The 18,406-nt window shown below is 37.5% G+C and overlaps 1 protein-coding gene across 1 annotated transcript in view; it reads right to left on the bottom strand.

The window, feature by feature from the left end:
- The window catches only part of NCK2 (NCK adaptor protein 2), a 57,073-nt gene extending 38,920 nt beyond the window's left edge, over positions 1–18,153 (bottom strand). The window contains exon 1 of the mRNA XM_009997893.1: positions 18,082–18,153. The gene's annotated coding sequence lies outside the window, so the exon portion shown is untranslated. The remainder of the gene's footprint in view (positions 1–18,081) is intronic.
- Between the last annotated feature and the right edge of the window lie 253 nt (positions 18,154–18,406).

The following is an 18,406-nucleotide window of genomic DNA, read 5'->3' as shown; positions in this document are numbered from 1 at the left end:
TGTAGGGAAGCCAAGTTTCTCAAGTGGCACGCTCATTCAGAATCTAAGTCAGTAAACTGCTCTGGGTTTTGCAGAATGTTTTATGTCACAAGCATTCCTATCAAGGAAGGGCAGTTTTTATAAAGAGTCAAAGTGCATCATATAATCGCAGCTAAACATTTGTCCATTTAAAGCAGTGTATGTGTGTGTGGAGGAATTTGGTTGTGCTGGTTTTTTAGGATTGTTTTGGGGGGTGGGTGGGCGTGCACGTTTGACTTTGGTATGTTTTTTGTTTTGTTGGCATGTTTTTCTGTTTAGTTAATTTTTAAATGTGGAAGCTTTTGGTTACATCATTAGAGTAGCTTCATCAAGGACAATAAAAGTTCCTCCTGTGACATTTGCAGAGCTAAGATTTCCTTGTATGTGAATAAGGACACATTTGTTCTTTAAAAGGGGCTGTAGAATGAATAGTTTTGAAATGCTTCTGCAACACAGCAGTGTGCCAAAGATTAGAGGAAAATTACAACAAGATCTGGGGAAAAACAAAGAAAAAACAGTAACACAACATCCCCGTGTCTCATAAAAACTTGACATGGACTCAAAACACAATTATTATAGACTGCACAACAAAAAATACCAGTCTCCATAGATTCTAATGTTAACACAAGACTCCTTCACATCAAGAAAATTAAAATCCATTCCTACTAAAGAGTACAGTCTTCTGGAATGTTCCTTAGCAGTTAAAGACATAATTATCTTCTCATACTTGATAGGATAACACTCTGCATTTTTAAAAGCACCAGTGAAAACTTCAAAGTACCTGTGCAAGTAAGTGTAAACCTATGCAATGCAACACAGCCCTTTCTCAGTACAAGACTGTTTCACTTGGAAGCCTTGGGTTTTGGCTTACTGTAACAAGTGGTCATTTGCTTTACTTCTAATGGCAGTCCAACTTCCAACTGTAGATTTAAAAACAAAACAAAAAAACCTCCCAAAAACAAAGACGCCACGTGAAATAAGCAAAAAAACAAGACTTCACAACCCAGACCTTCAAAAAGTTATTCTTATATTAACTATGTGACCAACGCACACTTCCAACTCCTTTTAAGCCAGCATTTCCTGCACTGCTAGCAGTGGCTACTGATTTGTTTTACCTATATTGTATTTACGGAAATGTTACAATTAGTTTAGACTAAGCTCAGGTAATATCAGCCTCTTTGTTTCTTCCCTCCAGTTTGCGTTTTGTTAGGAGAAGAGACCTGCCTTCAGTGGCAGCTGCCCTACTGCAGAAGCACACATGAAAATGTTCCAACACAAAAGGGAAAAACTGAAAAATCTGTTGGGCAAGGAAGGTAGTGAACCTAGCCAAGGTAAAGTCAGTTGTAAGAAGACTGTACTGAAAGGTTGCTTAGACAGGTGAGGAATATTAGCTTAAGACAGAACAAAGGCAGATATCAGTGGAATATCTAGTATAGTACAGATTTTATCAGAAGAAAGTCCACAAAGGAAACAATTATGTCCAATAAAATATAAATGACTCAAGAATTTACCAAAGGCAGAAAAACCCCAAATATTGAAAACCACCTATTCCATTTTGAGTCATGGCTTAAAACTGAATCATGCAAACAATTACAGACTTTGACATTACAAAAACTTAAATGGAGGCGAACTTCAGAGAATTTGTTTCCACAAACTCATACATCTGCTAGTGACTCTTCATGTGAAATACTGGTTCAGTAGTTATATGAAATATCAAACTATATATAACGTTGCATGGATCTCACTTTCTTCTACCAGGCCCTAGAAGTGTTTCTCCTACAATATTAAGACTAGATTCATTCCAGCATGCCACCTGAACTGAAACCTTCTACGGTAGACTGACATAAATTAACACTCCGTTTAACACCCTGGCCCAACAGGCAGAAAAGCAGCATCTCTTCTTGTCTTCAGGAGGCAGACTCAGAGTTATGTGAGCAATACTCTTACAAACAGGAAATACAGTTGAGCTTTGAAGACACAGTCAGAAAAGAAGCAGTTACTCTCTCAGTTCACAATTTCTTTTGCAAAACAGAAACCTGTCTGAAAAGTGACTGACAGTAATGCTTGACATTTAGTCTATCACCAAGAGAACACAAAAATTCTATTAATATGAAACAACAATTGATATAACAGACCGTTCTGGAATTGGATGTTCTCCTAAGACACACTGAAAGAAAGCTACTAAATTAATACAGAGGCTTTTATATGACACTGATGTGCATAAAACACTTAATTGCTCGATACTGCATAAGACGTAATTACTATACAATATTTAGTTAATTGAAATGATAACTAATGACATACCACAGCTTCCTCTAAATTTTCAAGGCTGAACCTCTCCTTCTCCTGCCCCAAACTGAAAATCAAAATAGGTTTTGAAACCTGTAGCACATGTTGCTGATGGGCCAGCAATCTGGTGTCCGCTTGGTTAATCTTTCATAAACTATAGCAAATAGGCAAAAATACCATAGAATCATAGAATGGTTTGGGTTGCAAGGGACCTTAAAGATCATCTAGTTCTAACCATCCTGCACAGCCAGGGACACCTCCCACTAGATCAGGTTGCTCAAGGCACCCATCCAACCTGGTCCTGAAGACCTTCAGGGAGGGATCATCCACAACCTCCCTGGGCAACCTGTTCCAGCATCTCACCACCCTCACAGGAAAGAACTTCTTCCTGATGTCCAACCTGAATCTCCCCTCTTTAAGCTTATTTTGGTCCTCTAGCGTAACACAGTAGTGGAAAAAAAAAAAAAAAAGTTTCCTTCCATCAAGGCCTCTTCTACAGTAAGTGAATGTGCTCACTCTTTCTGTAATTAATAAAATAACTTGAATTAGATCACTTCATCTGAAGTATGTTCTAAGTCTGAGGCTTTCTGATTTATGAAGATGCAATCTCTGGTTAGTCTGCCTACTGTTTCAGGAGGTTTGAAGCTTCGTTTTCACTTACAGGGTTTTTTGTTGTTGTTGCCTGCGTGGGTGTGTGGTTACTTTTCTTTTTAAGCAGCCTGGATGAATAGTTTTGACATATATAAAAAATTCAAAACCATGGCTTTCTTTACATTTGAGATTATCTGGCTTGGCTCTTGGAGATCGATAAAGCACCAAACTCAAAAACAGAACTCAGAAGGCATTAAAAAGAACAGAAATGTGAATTCAAATTATAACGTGAAAAAATACACTTTTTGGTAATATGTTTAGCTATTTTCAGTAGAACACAGCATTTCTGACACTATACGTAGTTTGGAAAAAAACAGGATAATAGCCTCCTTCATGCAAATGCAAAGTCAACCTAAACCAAGCAAAATATTTTCTAATGACTGTAACAAGAAAACCTCAGAATGCAGAGGTGTAAAAAGGCTAAACAAGCTTATCCAAATTATGGCAAATTGTTGACCTTTGATAAAACTAGTAAAATCTTTGCCATAGTTTGTTACATGGGCTATTACTTAGCCTAAATGGAGATGGATAACATAATGGCCACTTTGTCTAACTGCTTCTACTGTTTAACTCTTTAATACTGCATAGAATGTGTGCCAACCCACCACAAGGGACACATTTCTTTGGAGAGCAGTGATTGCACCAAAAATTAGAGTAAGAATACTGGCCCCATCTTGTGAAGATAATTAGCTAAATACCTGTAGTGACCACACATTCATAATCTGGCTATGAAGTTCTGAGGTGTCAAACCAATACCTGAGTATTAAAAAACCCCACATACGTGGGTGGCCAACTGTTCTAACACAAGCTTGACAATTAATTTTGAGAATTTCACCATTAGGTCTCATTAAGATGCATTGACTACTGAACTAAAAGCGATAGCTGAGGAAGTGCAAGTGATTATCATCTAATTTACTTTGATGTGCAAACTGAAGACATAGTCACAATCAATAGAAGCTGCTGTAATTTAGGGCTGGTTTTCCAAAGCTGAACGCAAGGATGAGTGGAAGCTGTAAAGAATACACATGAACAAAGATGGAAATAAATGGATCCACTGGTAAGAAGGATGGTTTTATTATATTTCCTAATTTACTCTCACAACTTAGCATTTATGATATGGTTAAAAAAATATTCCTCTTTAAAAAGTGAAGTAAAAAGGTCTAGAGGTTTTCTGTGTCCCCTCTCTCTGGTCCCTTCCTGAGGAAGGAAAAAAGGACAGCAACTGTCAGGGAATGTAAACCGAAGGTATAACAAGAAATGCAGTTCAGCTCATTAAGAGCTATACTAAAGTACTAAACTGCATCTGGAATAAATTAAGTATCAGCAATAGAAAAAGTACAGAATTAGTCAGAATGTTAAGTTTCTTGAATTTGATGTATGAACATAATGTTTAATACTTATTTCTACACTGTGAGACTATTTTACAGTGATGACCATTTTCTCCTTTTTTTAACTAGGGAATAAAAGAAAAAAATTGAACACTTTTAATCTTCAAATGCCCACCAAGATAGCAGAACTGTCCACAAAAAGCTTTTACACTTTAGCATCAACTCTGAGGAAAATCTGGGACAATGAAGAAGCTGTAGAGAATTACAGCTATGACACTGATTTGAAATCATAAATTGGACACCCTTGGTAACACCACTAAGTAGTCAGATGTACTCTAATCCTAAAGAAAAATAAAGGAAAGAGACAAAGGACCCCAAAAAAACCCCCCACACTGCACACTAGCATATTATACAAGTGCAATTAGCAATTATTTAAAGGGTTTTAAGGAAGATAGGAATTAACTATTTTTTTTCTGTACATATTCAATTTCATTTGAGCACCTGATTTAGGTCTACCCATGTCCCCAAATCCACACCAGATTAACAATCACCTGCCAGGCAGGCCCAGCCACAGAGGTGACTTCAAAGGCAGGCTCAGACAATACCACGAGCCTTTCTGGCAGGCCCCAAGACATTTGTTCTTAGGTGCAAAACTGCTTGGTTTCCTTATTAGTCACTTAGGGAAAAAACAAAACAAAACAACCACCACAATAATTACAGATAAAACTCTGAGAGCGAGACAACCTGGTGAAACAGTTAATCACATTGAGGTGCTATGGCCCATGCATGACAGACTGGCCTGCCCTGCCACAGCCCACTCCTATGGGAGCTGCAAGCATGGGGTTTGTTGTTGGTTGTTTTTTTTAGACAATACCTCTTGCTAAAATACAAGCAAGCTGTACAGCTTCAAAAATAGTGAAAGATCATTCTTAATTAACCAGCAATTACGGCATGTACTAGCTAAGCAACTTCATCTTGATGTTTCCCAACTGCCTGCCCCTGCACATTGCAAACCTTCCCCTCTCTCTCACCCGCCATCGTTTCAGGGCAGAATGCTGGAAGGTTTGGGGGTTCATTTCTTCAACCAGATGCCTCTGACAGCTTCTAAGCAAATGATTGCTTCTCTCAGCCCCACAACATATCTGATCTCCCAATCTCTAATACAACTGCAGCTACACTCCGGCACCTTGTATCTGGCATTACAGAACAATTGCAAACAGGAAACCTCAAGACTAGTTTAGCGGTAACGAATTTCTGTGTAGCTCCATTAGAGCACTGAAGTTAAAGTTTGTTTTTTGTCTTGTGAGTGGCTTAACAGTCTTTTAAAAAGACACATGAAGAAATAAAGGAGAATACAGATTAGAAACACCCCTAAATACATCCTTCATGCTATGGAGTCAGTATATCACTTTACAAAAAACAATTATCACTTGATATGTATTTATATAATAACACATAAAAAGGAGGTTTGTGAAAAAAATTTCCACTCAGTGTTTCATGACACCTACCACACAAACCAATCTGCCCAGATGAAACAAGCTGGGACTGCTTCAAATGATCTTTTAAAATGTAAAGGCATTTAAGGAATAGTTTTAATCACAAAGTGTGTATCTCCTCAGCAAGACCACCTATGTTTCTCCATTCAGCCCAGACTCCTACCAGTGACCATCTCTGCTGGTTGTAGGTGATGATATTGCAGGTCTCCCAAGCCCACTCCAGCAGGAAGGCTTTTCACCAATGTCTACCAGGCAACAGCAGCTTGGATGCCCTTGAATGTTGAGACTGCCTAGCACAATGAACGCAGAGAGGGCAGTCCACCATCTCACATCTTCCCTTCTTTCTTGTAAGCCAAGGACACCTCACAGTCACAGATGCTTATTATTCTGACTAATACAGCTTCATCATTTGAGGAACGCAGTCTCAGAAAAAGCTGAAGTTACAAGAAAAGGACACAATGCTGTCACAACAGCAAGACTCTGGAAAACATGAGTGGATAAGAATAACATTGCTAACATTTATTTGAGAAAGTAGCAGATACTTAAGCCGGCTACCTCTCTAGTGGTAGAAAGAGAAAGCCATCAGGTCTGTTACTAGGTAGGCCACTGCACCCTAAAAGAACAGAACTGAGTTCTGGCCGATGAGTTCATGCAATACCACTGTAACATTATACATTCATGTGTTGACCTTCACAGAAGCAAAACTTTCCATTTGAGTATTTTAAAAATTTCATTAATAATACTGCTATACCACAAAATTTCCTGGTCTTAGGCAGTTCAAGATACAAATGCTTAATCAATGTGACAGTCTTTAAAACACACAATGCTAAGCACTGTCTCCTATTTATGTGATAAGCCCTCTCTGCCCTTTCAGGAAGCTAAGATTTAAAAAATCTTTTGATGTCTTGCTTAAAAAGAAAAGGATATTTCTATACCATTTCCGGAACAGCGCGCCTTTTATAAAGTAGGCAGTGTTCATTTTAGCTTCTGACAGATTATTTAAATTTAAAATTTTATTTCAAAGGACTAAAAACTGATATTCTACAGGAACAAGCTGGTATTATATTAACATATGTTGAAGTTTAGCAGTACTAGTTAGAAACCTTCTAACTTACTTAAGCTTAAAAGATAGATATTGATAACAAGTTAGCTTTTTGGCTAAGCTGAAACTGAGTATGGTCACCAATACGCAGGGCAAAGGGCTTATAAGAGAAACCTGGCTCAGTCTTTCCATAAACATGGAACAACTATTAAGAAATTAGTTAAGCACAACCTTAGGGGGTTACAAAAACAAGCAAACATATTTCAGTTTGTTGGTAGGGGTAGATGGTGAAGTCTTTAAGAAATCTGAATTTGTATTTCATTTGGAAAGCAGGAAAAAGATTCAGACAGTACTGACAATCTTCTAGAGACCACAGGCACAAAAAAAAAAAAAAAAAAAAAAAGAGAAGATTTTTGTAGTTAGATTATTTTATTAGTACTGCATCTAACCTAGATGGTATTTTTGGAAGAAGGTATTTCCTGAAGACTATACAAAATTGCATCCTTTAATGTCTTCTTATTATATTCTTAGCAGAAAACTGAAGAAGTGTGAATTATTAAGTTATCATTGCTGGCTTCAATGTGCTAAAAGAAGAAAAAAATAATGGCTAAATATAAAGCAACTTCAACAGCACGCAGTGAGCTAACATCCCCTTCCTACCAACCCCTTCCTCCAGGCTTTAGCCACCACATGCTCGTCAACCTGCCCTCAACCTCCTTTTCCTCCACCTGTTGCTGCACGCTCCACCAGCAGGCAGGGCTCAGACAGGTTCTAGTTCTGTCTCTGTCAGCAGCCTAAGCAGATGCAACTACTGTGGATGGCCTCATCTGCAGTGACTTCTGTCCATTATTAGGAAAAAAGGTGCTTCTTGCTTTATTTCGAAGGCACTGCCATCAAGAGTGATGGTTTTTCACATACTAGACAGCAATGGTAAAACCCAGACTGTGCAGAGGGGACATCTTCAGACTCTTCAGCTGCAAAGAATGTGAGACAAAGCAGGAGGAAGTAGCTTTTTTGGCCTGTGTTTCTTGGCTGCAAGTCAAACACAACAGAACCCTATATACTGCCTCACATTTAGGTAAATACAGTGAGAGGGTTAGAAGACAGCATCGGTTTACCTTTTTCTGCATGCCTTTAAAAGCAGTTTCAGAAAAGCCACACAGCTACTAACAACTCAACTGCACTAAAGGAAACTTTTGGGAAAAGACATCATCTCGCCTCTAAAACAGGAGCAATGATTAATGGCTGCATCTCGGTGTTGGTTTATGGGTGTTTCTACTAAGTCAGAGACAGGGATAAACTTAATGTTTGTTGGTATTGCACGGGACACTTATATCTCCCCATTCTTCCCTGCAGACAACATTTAAGCCTACCTATACAGGGAAAAAAACAACCAACCAAAAATAAGAGAGAAGAGAGAGGAAAGTCCAGGAGGAATCCAATGTGCGTTAATTGTCTAGATAAGACAAAATTACAAATAATTTTAGACCTACCAACCTCTCCATGATTCCTTACAAAAAGGGGGTATTAGAGGGATCCAAGCACACAAGATCACAGGAAAAAACACCAGACATCATACTACCTATAGGTAAAAATATCTCTATGACATACTGGTGAAACATGTTCTGCAGCAAACAAATTAAGTGTACTGCTCTTAATGGACTTGCATTCTCACTATCAAACCTTTCTTCTCACCTTGAAATTAAAACAGCCAGCCACTCAGGATATGCTGAACACACGAGATTTTTATAAAGCAGACATCACTGAATTTCTTTCAAGATTCAAAAAAGTGTCTGAATTATTTGCTTCCATTGCCACTACGTTTCTGCTAGCTCAAACATTCAATGGTCTGCAGGAATTAGACTTCACTGAAAAGTGATCGTGCATTTATGTACTGTATAAACAAAGAACAGTCCTCAGACAGAAGCAGTTTAACCTTGATCTCACAGAGAAGGACAAAGCCCAGAATCATTGCGGATTGCTACATTTTACTGCTAATCCCTTGAAACACTCCTACCTACTTTTCAAGGAATTTCACTTTAAACTGTCTACAAAATGCTGAAAATAAAATTGAACTGCTGACCTTCTGTTCCCCAATAGAAAAATCATATATTCACTTTTTAACTAGAAAGAGGAAGAGATGTTTGTTCAGTTCAAAAAATACGTTTATTCCAAACCAAAGCTGTTTAAGGAAAAAAAAAGACTACATTGTCCATTTCTAGACAATGTTCACTTTATAGTCTTAAGCAATTTATCAATTGCTTTACAAAAAACCCTATTCAAACTACCTCATGACAGTAGGAAAATGTGAAAAAAATGTACATTGAAACAATTTTTAACTTTCTAGCTCATAGAGCACTAGTTATTTTAAGGGCTCTGTTCAGACTCTGTTCCTATGAGTTTTCCACTTTCTGTCATTTCAAATACTGAATTCTTAGACTTCTGGATTTTTTGGTGGGTTTTTTGTTTGTTTGTTCTTTTGGGTTTTTTTACTAGGTCATCTGGACCAGAATTTTTATCCAATATAAAAAGGCACATGTGATAATGGGAAAAAATAAAAATCAAGATACTTCTGAATGTATCTCTGAAGTTCCACAGATTTTTACCTGAATTTAGGTTACTGAACATCTACTTCTCATCTCCAGTAGAGTTTCTCAAACTAAAACCTCCTTTCTAGAAGCAAGGTCTTTGAATAGTACAGGTAAAAATAATAACTGGACACAAGATACTATCTTGATTCTGCACCTACGTATATAACCAGAGAGGCAGCTTGAAATATACAGCAGCAAGCCATCCTCAGCTGAAGGGGAGGGACATAAAACCAAGAGAGAACAAATGAGGAAAAGGATGAAAGGAGATTTACTGAAACCCTTCTGCCAGGCATGCTCCAAAAAACACAGGCTGCTGTAAGCAAGTTAGTTAGGAGGATGCTCCTTATCCTGAACTCTCTCACCTTGCACTTCAGGTGTCAGATTTAAGACAGCTCACACAGACAACCTCAAAAGTTGTTCCACTACTACTACACCAACATGATTTTCCACTGAACCAGAACTGCTGCTCAAAAACATAAGCTTCTGAAAGTAAACTTTTACCAGATAAAGACTACAAGTATCTGACTTTTTCCATACAAACAATTACCCAAAACCAAGAATAAGCAATTAGAAGAGTCTACATTTCTGTAAGCAAAGTATACATTCAATAGAGACCAATACTGCCTGGCTATGCCAGACTTTTGTCCTTATTTACTGCCCCCCTCTCAGCTCCAGTGCTTGAACAAAACTGATTTCCAAACTCCTCTACATCTCTTCCTACTGTCTTCTCTTCTGCCAGGAATTCCTCCACAGCTTACTTTTCTGAATAAAATCTCCCTGCAATAAACAAATCAGTTCAAAATTAAACATTTAGCTTTGGCTGCTACATCACATTCCCTTTCATCCAGAAATGTTGTATACTTTTACACTGATGGGACATTCTATCCTCACATGCTCATGGACACATTTTCTTCCTCAGTCCCACCAGATAACAATAAAATGCATCAGCAAATGTGAAAGGGAAATATTAGTAGCCAAATAATTTCCAAACATGGAGAGACACTGTGGGGATTAATATCTGTACTAGAACCAAGATTAAGTAAAAGAAGAACAGGTTCAAAACCCTAGGTCTGAAAAGTAGAAGTTTAGTCAGAGTTTTCATTACTTCTAGATTGATACAAACTTTAAAAATCACATTGCTACTGCATTTAAATAAAAGTGACTATGCCAGCACTTCATATAGAAGTTTAGTTGAGAGCCACTCGCAGATTCTTATAATATCTTAGTATTATTTGAAGTAAAAATTCAATAATGACATGCCACAACTCTGTTGTATTATTACAGACAATTACTTCATTATCTAAATCAGACCTTACTGAGAGAAGAAAATAGTGTTAACAAATCTCCATCAGGTCTCAACGAAAAAGGTTTCTTAAAGAAATCTCATACACAAGTATTGGGTGCTATGAAGCCACATATTAAAGTGGTGGCAAGTACAATCCCTTGATTCATCAAAAGTAGGAGCAAGTAAATAAAATTCACAAATTACTTCCAGGGAAGAAAATACAGACAACAGGGAAGAAATATGCATCCACTCGATCTACCCCTGGACCTCAGGGAGAACTTAAAAGAGATTACTTTTCCTTTCCTGTGTCACAGAACCTCTGAATGTTTCAAGTGACTAATACCAAAAATTTTTGTTCTATTTGTTCTTAAACTCTTTGTTGAAAATTAAACCTTGAGGTCTCGGACTAAAGTGTTATTTCATGCCCTGTTCCTCCTGCTCCTCTACAGTACCTCTAATTTCAAAAACTCAAACGTGAAACCAAGCTGTCATTCCAAAAAGGTAAGCAGTACTGTGTCGTTGCATCAAACACTGCCCTCGGCTTTTGTTTCTCTTATTTTTAAGGATTCTATAGAATTAGGCAGTGTACTGACTCAGGATGCAGAGATGCCCAGCCACCACTTACAGGCCAGAATCCTTAGTCTGTCGAGTGGCCTGCTTTGTGCCCTCATTTTCCCTGGCTTCTCCTGAACCATAGACAGGGAACAGGTCACAAAAACCTAGACCTCTCTGCTGCCACCTTTTTTCTGAACAATACACAGTAGCAGCTGCTCCTCACACAACTGGACAAAAGGCCAGCATATACATGGGAAGCCTCCATTTTGACCACATCGTGATGTGTTTCCACTTACATGGTTACAGCTCACAGGTGAAGACTTGCTGAAGTTTCAGTAATTTACTGCAGTCAGAAAGGACCTTTTAGCAGTCATGCATCCAAACAGTGCCTGAAGAGCAAGTCAGCAGTTCAGAATGCAAGATTCCATCGTCCCTCTGATGGCAAATTCAGATTCCAAAGAGTGTAACTCTCAAAACCTTGCTTACAGCTGGTTTCACAACCAGTTTTATAAACATATGTACATTCACACCCCCACACCCATTTGTCTTTCCAGTCAAAACATTTAAGTAAACCCAAAGATGTCACACCCTTTCTTTTGAAAGATATGTTTCACTTTACCCAACATCCTGATCTTCATCATCATAAACCAGCATTGTCTCTATCAATAAGGAAACAGAACTTTCCAGATCCTACACAAATCCAGAGGTGGTAGAAAATGCCATTCAACAATCTTAAGGGAAAACTAGGAAAGGCAAACTAATACTCTGCTGTTTAATCTTGAAAGGCAAGTTTAGCGATCAAATATAAAGAGAGGTCTGACCCTCATTCAACAGCATTCTTTGGGCTGGTATGTGATAACTTGAGAACTAATGGTATGAGACAACCCAGCTTATTAGGGAATGTGCTAAGCACTGAAAGACAAAAAAATACTGATTTTGCTGCAAGATAGAAAATTAAAAATCAGCCTCTTGGTAAAATCCAGATCCTCCAAATGACCTGCTGCTTCAGGCAAAGGATCTCTCTGACATCACCTGTGATAGCTTGCTTGCATCAGAGGCAGATGCTTAACTTGCAATAGACATAGGTCTGTTACGACTACAGTATTTTATAATAATAATAAAAAAACCACAAAACAAAACCAGGATTCATGTAAATTTTACAGAACAGTGAGAAGAGGTGGAACAAGTGGTAACAGAGAAAAGCAGAGCTAAACAAAAATGCAAGGACTCAGACTAGCAAGGGAAAAAGTGCAAGTAGCAATGACAGTAGCAAGGGATTTGGTGGAAGGATTGCACATACAGCTGCTGAATGAAAAAACAGGAGTAGGCTCATTTGAAAGAAAGGGAAGGGGGAATGAGTGTGATAGAACAGGTAGAAAATAAGCTGCAGAGGTTTTATTATGGGGAACAAATAAGAGCAGTTGACACAGACAACAGCCTCTAAAATAAGGAGGCATGAGAGCTGCAGGGTATTCCTGAAACAAAAGGGCCTAAAGAGAGCACAAAGGAAAGCAGGGGTTAAACCCAGGAGACTACAAGGAGCCTTTGATGTCTTACAAGGAGGCTCTCAAACTTAACAGAAGGGAAACAAAAATAGCTTGTAAAAGGTTTGTATCTGTATGCATGGTTTTCCATGCTTTGTGTTATTTCTCACTCAAAAAATAAACAGGACAAGCTCATTTTCTCAGTCCTCTCTGCCTAGTACAATTCAAGCTTTGTTACTACAGTGCAAACACTAATCATAATCCAAAATTAATTAATCGAATTTTCAGAAACAGAATTCCACAGTAAGTATACCACAAATTTAAATATTTTCTGGTCTGTGAAATCCACCAGCTTCAGCAGCTATCCAGAGTGCCTCTGGATAACATACACAAATCCGTTTACCAGATATGAAATGAGATTAAACTGCGTGCACAGTCTCTTCTCATTCATTAAAATTCAGTATTTCAGAATGCCAAACTGTTTCTTACTATCATAATACATTTGATGTAATAGATACAATTTGAGTATGATCTTATATCGAATATGTCAAGAGCACTACTAAAAATGCACATACACAGAGATGTAGTTATAGCGGTATTTCCACTATACACCAATTCCTATATGAACAATAAACCATTTAAAGTTCTCTTAAAGCCTCCACAGCCAGAACTGCCTTCCAGCCATTATCAAACAGAGGAACAAGCCTTCAACTGATTTTATAAGTGACCTATGCCAACACTGGCTGCATGCCTGCTCCTACAAAGCACCAGCTCAAGCAGTCAGACCTAAAGAGCTAAAAAACAGACAGAGCACCCCTCAGAAACCTGACAGAAGCAGATCTCCAGGAGGAGTTTGCAAGCAGGAGATGACAACAGCTCCTTTATGGGGCAGTTAAGATTTTTGGAGTAACAGGGTGCCGTTAACCTCAGCTTCAATTTGGTTCCTCCTGCAGGAAGGTTTGGGATCGCTGACCCAATCCACCGATACAGCTCTACAGCACCGTATGGTGCTGGCACAAGGACTGCTCCCAGCCTCCACATCCCTCAAGCTGACTTTCCCTGAGGTATGTCTCTATGTACAACACTCACCTCAGTCACTAATGCTTTCAGCATCTCAGGATACCCGCTCTTTGATGTAGTTCAACTGTATAAGCTATCTTGAAGAGTTTCTCAACATCATATTCTAAGCCACATCAGTTATCCCTCCAAAGTGCAGTCTATATTTAAATCTCCTAACTGAAACTTAGAACTGGTGTAAAACACCTATATGTTTATTTAGAAACCACAGAAATAGAGGCTCAATAACCAGTTCTGCCAGTGACATTCCTCTGAACATTGGTCAAGATACTGCTCTGTTTACAAATATATTTGGGCACAAGCTTAACCCTAGCTTATTCATATATATCTATTTTTTTTTAATATGAATACATCTATATAGTTTAACTCATAGCTACATTTGTGAGCAACATGCTAGATTACTTTCAGGACACAAAACTTTTTTTGGCTTAGAAAAAGTGACACGCTGGATGAGAAGACAGCCAAACTGCATAGCTATCAAGCCAGAAAAGTACTTCCAACAAGGAAAAACATGGTTATCATATCAGTTTTACTGAACTGAATTTTCATGTATTGCTGAAAACTGTAGAGTGTTCTCTGATGAGCAATCCATATGGATTGCAGCTAAAGTATACTGCAAAGGCCATTTATGGGCCATAACAGATACCGTTGAGAACTACAAACATGAGTTGCACATGAAGCTAGCAAACCAGGTAAAAAAATAGGCAAGTGATTCTTAATAATATATTTTGATATTATTTGTAAATAAAAGCATGCTTGCATTTTCATGAAAAGAACTACAATTACACAAAGAGAAAAAAAAAATAAAAGAAAGTGCTGAAATTACTTAATTCAGGGAAGACCAATTTATCTGGGGGTAGGGTTAGAAAGTATGTCACTAGCGTAATGTAACAGGCAGTATTCTGTGAATTCACTTATTGCACTAAATGTCTGAAAATATTTTTATGCAATGTTAAAGTTGCATTCAAAGGTTTAGAATCAACACTTTAAGCACCTTGGATAATTGGCATAATTACAGAAAATTGTGGGGGCTTTTTAAGGGAAAGAAATCCAGGTATCCACTCAGTACATACCTTTCATTCTCTTAGTTACTGTCAGAATCAAAATTTCCCATTAGTGACCCATAAGAAACGCTAAGAATAGGTATTGTTTTCCTTGGGCTTAAACTCTTCTAAAATCAACAACTACAAACATACTGATCCACAGAAAAAAAAAACACTAAAAAACACAAGAAATATGTGACAGAGAAATCACAGTTCCCACAAAGCTGAACTGTCTGTGATGCTTTTTCCTCTTTAAATGGGGAGGATCAGTCTTTCAGAAGCTGTGCACAAGCCCCCAGGAAGTGCATTTGCCTCACAATTGTACTTGTGAGGCAATTGTGAGGCTTTCCACCAAGCGTTGTGGTTCTCAAGCATTATGGTTCTGTAGCCATTGACATCTAATCACAGTTTGGCAAACCTGCTGAGTACTAAGCCATCCATAACTTCGCTTGTACCTGTTTGGTTCTGATCTCATCAGTCTATCTCCCTCCTGTCTACAGAGTTATCCCTCAAGAACCAGATGCTGTATGAAGGTGTATGAAGTCCCAAAGACTTACACGACTAAAGAACATTTCCCAGAAGATTTTATCTAATCACTAAAATACAAAAAAGAACTACCAAGAGCTCATATTAACGTTTCAGTCACTTTTCAAAACACCCTATTGTGGAAACACAAGATTTTATTTATTTTTTGATGTAAAGACTGTAAGTGAATGAGAAACAAGTTCGACAGTACAGAGCATCACTCAATACAATATGATGTTCTAAAACAGGTTAAATGCATTTTGGATAGTTTCAAATGTGCAACAGCTGAGAGATTGCAATAAATTGCCACAACACTAGACTTAATCTGTAACTTCATACTTAACTGCAGAAATTACAGATTTTTAGGGTTTTTTTTGAGTGCTTTCCATACAGTTCTCTTCTTTAAGAGGGGGGAGAGAGAGTGTGAAAGAGAGAGAGAAAGAAACAAACAACTGACAAAAGCCAGCCTGCCTTGCTAGATAAAAAGACCAGCTGGCAGATCTTGACAACCACATACTAATCACACTGTAGTCCTGACTCAACAAAATCCTGTAAGGGCACATTATTGTCCACAGTTTAGTGAAGTTTAAGAACATTTTGAGTGTAATTTGTAAATATTTACTCTGTTGCTAATTGCACTTCCTTTTCAAAGGGGAAAAGGTTCACCTTGTTCTGGTGCAACAAAGCATTCCATATGTAGGCTTTACTGAACTTACACCTGTGCATTCATTTCCTTTCAGGAAAGGCATTAGAATGCCCCATGTTTTGCAGAATCACACCTTCACCAAGGTGAACACAGTCCATCAGAAACATGCACACACAGGATGTAAAAGACATAAAATATGAATACAGAAGTTAATCTCACTAACAAATTTAGATTTCAATGTTGCTTAATTGGACACAGCAAGTATTCTGGGTACCCACACTTAAAATAAATAAATAAATAAATAAATAAATAAATAAATAGGCAACCCTACACCCGCAGCCAACTGAGATGTTTAAATAGTTATTCCTCTCTTCTTTCAGTGAGCTATTATCTATTTATTGTCTTTTGGGAAGAATACAAAAATCTTCACCTGCTGTAAACACCTTCACTTTGGGCATGTTTTGTTCCACTCCCTCCCTTCTTGTTTCAAAGGGTAGAAGAAAAAGTTAGTCAATAAGCCAAATACCAAAGAAATAAACTAAAAAAATAAAGATGACGCTAACTGCATACCCCAGATTCCAAGAACCTATTTCCTTGAACAAAGCAGTGAATTTATTTTTAAATTATTTTCACAGAACATTTAACTGAATACTATTATAAAGCAGGACAAGAAAGATTCCACAGATAAAACTCTAAGAGTTTTAAATTACACATATGAAATAAATACAAAATTTGGGCCACAGTCAATAAAATACAAACTTAATTTTGAGTAGAAATTTTAATTTTATTATGATTAAGTCTACAGTTTGATGAATCATTTGCTTTAGTATTGCCTGTTTGTTTTGTTTTTACATTAACAGCCCTTTCAATATATTAATTTTGCTACCTACACAACACACAAAAAGGGTAACAGAAGTTACTAGAATTTCTCCTCCAGCATCTCACAGTTTCTACTCTAGCATTTCAAAATTTCCTATTAAGTTTGAACAAAACTGAATCTTTTGCAAAAACATATGTAGATATTATACTTAAGACTGGATTGCATTTTTAATGCTAGCTGGTTCACCTGCATTTTATTAAACAAATTACGTCTAATTTCAACATCTGATAACACTTCATTGAACAAGTATTTAACAGAGCTCACAAGTATCAAGGCACATGATGGCTTCATACATTGCTTTCCATTTGAAGGTTCCAAAATGTCAGTAATTAGCTTTCATAACTTCCTTCTGAAGAAGGTAATATTATTTTTATTTTATAAACAGAGAATTTCAGTTAAAAAATATAAATCCACCTGGTAAAATAATGAATGAAAGTTTTCCACTCTGTGCTTCAGTGTTCTGCCTTTCTTCTTTTATTTTTCGGTACAGTTGCACTGAGATTTCACTTTGTTAAAAGTTTCTGTTAATCTCTGCTAACCTACAGAGATCAAGGACACTTAATAGAAACAGACAACACAGTACATGAATTAACAGAAAGATGACAGTCAGTCTCTACCACAAAATGAATCCTATGGAAAACATCAGCTTCCTCAGGTTACTTCAGGTCTTCTGAGGCAGCCCTGCATGACCCTGCTCTACTCTCACAGAAAATCCACAAACCTTCTTTCCTCTCAATACTTTCTAAGTTATTAGTTGTTTTTTAGAATTTAATCAAAGAATAATATTAAGCCTGCTATACCACAGGCTATGGATGGGTGCTACTCCTCCATACCTGCCACAACACCATGTCCTGCCTACAGCACCTTCAGGGGAAAATGTCAGAGCAGTTAAGTAAAAGGAGACATGAGCCAAAAAACACTGGTAGCCATATCTAGGGCTTAACTAATAAACTAAGCCTATGCATTTTTCTTGTCTTCTTTTGCAACTAAGAGCTAAAACTGATTTGTCTCAGATCTCTGAAGGAAAAAAGCTTGCTAGTTAATCAGTCATCCAACAGCTTAAAAAAAAACACCAAAAGTACTACACTACCTAAAAGCAAAATGAAGCAATTCCTCCAGTCCACTTGCTATCTTTGGCTACAAAAATAGCCACTGAACTTGAACCACTCACCTTTGGCACGCTGTTATAAGGATCCAGGCAGTGAAAGGCAGGACTCTTGAACAAAGTTATGTACACCACTATCTGAAATAACAAAAAACATGTATTTTAGTTCAAGCACTAAACTCAGAAGACCTCTAGCTAGGTAATTTAGTTTTCATGTGATGAAAATATTTTACAAGACACTAAAGAGCAGGCAGAATAGCTCAACTTGATCTAATTGTTCAGCATAAATAGAATCCATTTTAATTTTTAACTTTTCTTGAGAATACAAGGTCTATTTAACCACAAACAATCTAAACCACTCAGAAAAGAAAGCAACTACAAACTCAGCGAT

This window comes from Chaetura pelagica, unplaced genomic scaffold, assembly GCF_000747805.2.
Source record: "Chaetura pelagica isolate M959 unplaced genomic scaffold, ChaPel_1.0 scaffold123, whole genome shotgun sequence".
In the NCBI taxonomy this organism is placed as follows: Eukaryota; Metazoa; Chordata; class Aves; order Apodiformes; family Apodidae; genus Chaetura; species Chaetura pelagica.
Note: the sequence above shows the minus strand (reverse complement) of the source record. Positions and strands in the feature narration are given on the sequence as shown.